Raw genomic sequence first — 1,430 nt, 5'->3', positions numbered from 1 at the left:
CTGATAGAAATGAATTGGAAGTACAACAATATCTATGACTAGATTCATTATATTTTATTGCTGGTATAGATACAGCCATACATGATGTTTGTTTTGGCCATCCGATTTTTGTTGCTTATAAAAACAGACGCGCAGGCGCGAGCGGGATATGCCTGTCATAAACTAAACAAAGTGAGTCGGGTAAATCACTTATACAGAGTGTATTGCTAAAAAACAACATTTTAGAGCTAGCTCGCTTAGGAAAGTTTTTAATAGGATTACACCCCGTGTAGAAATAGCCCGGTTTGACATATAAAGAAATATCCAAAAACGACTGCCGTAAGTGAGTCGTTTGTGATTATCTGACATGTAAAAGTCCAATTTTTTGTGCTTTAGGTGTTTATTTTTATCAATTATGAAAGAAAAATTAAACTAATTTTAATTGTATGGTTTTCCACGTTTGTTTCTGCGGTTCCCAGACTTCCCGTGACTGTGAAATAGTTGACCGACTTCTTTTTTATTTTCAAATATATAGTTTCCCAGTGAAATTATACTTATTTTTGTTGTGATACGATTTTTGCTTATTTTTAATGTATCTATATATTATCTTGAATAACCAAAAAACGTAATAAGAAGAGAAATGACTTTTTCCGAACGAGGTTTTGAATGGCGTTATCATGTTTGCACGTAATAACGATTCGGCGACTTCTGGAGTCTTTAATGCTAAAAACGCAGTAAAACGTCAGTTGAAGCCAGGTTATCCGTTAAGAAATTTGTTAAATTTCACAAAATTGTATCCAATTTTCTGGAGCAAGCGGATTATTTATAAAGGTAAGTGAATTATTTTGTTAATAAGTAAGCATTATTAATATTCTTCAACTTTAATGTTAAATAAATTTTCTTAAACGGTTTAATAGGTTAGGATGTCACGTGAAATCCCTGAAATTTATTTTAACTCTTGTAAAAAAAAACTATGCAAACTAAATTACCCTTAAGGTAAATTTGTTATGCAATTTAACTTTAATTTCTTACAATGCAAATTCTTACAGAAACTTAAGGATCATAACCTATATTTTAGTACTTACATTGAATCAATGTTTGTCGTTAATATATTTATTATTATGAATGCAGTTCTTAAATTGAAATTCCAAAATTTTTTTACTGGTGGAAATAAGTGCTGACAAAGATTCTTATCTCTGCCAGTTAGTATAATATGTTCGCTGTGGTAAAAAGGCTCCAGTAATATGCGATCGAGGACCTCAGTCAAAAACCGGTTGGATTCCGACCGGGTGACCCTATTTGTATCCGCGATCTGATCGGGTAACCCGGCCGGGAGCCGACTGGGTACACCCGGCCCGGATCCGACCAGCGCGGCGTAATGAAACCAACGCGAATCCGACCGGGCAGCCTGGCCAGATTCCGGATACAATATATTTCAGTAAGTTCATTTC

The sequence above is a fragment of the Belonocnema kinseyi genome, chromosome 10 (assembly GCF_010883055.1).
Source record: "Belonocnema kinseyi isolate 2016_QV_RU_SX_M_011 chromosome 10, B_treatae_v1, whole genome shotgun sequence".
NCBI classification, from domain to species: Eukaryota; Metazoa; Arthropoda; class Insecta; order Hymenoptera; family Cynipidae; genus Belonocnema; species Belonocnema kinseyi.
The sequence above is the reverse complement of the archived record's forward strand: the minus strand, read 5'-3'. Positions refer to the sequence as shown.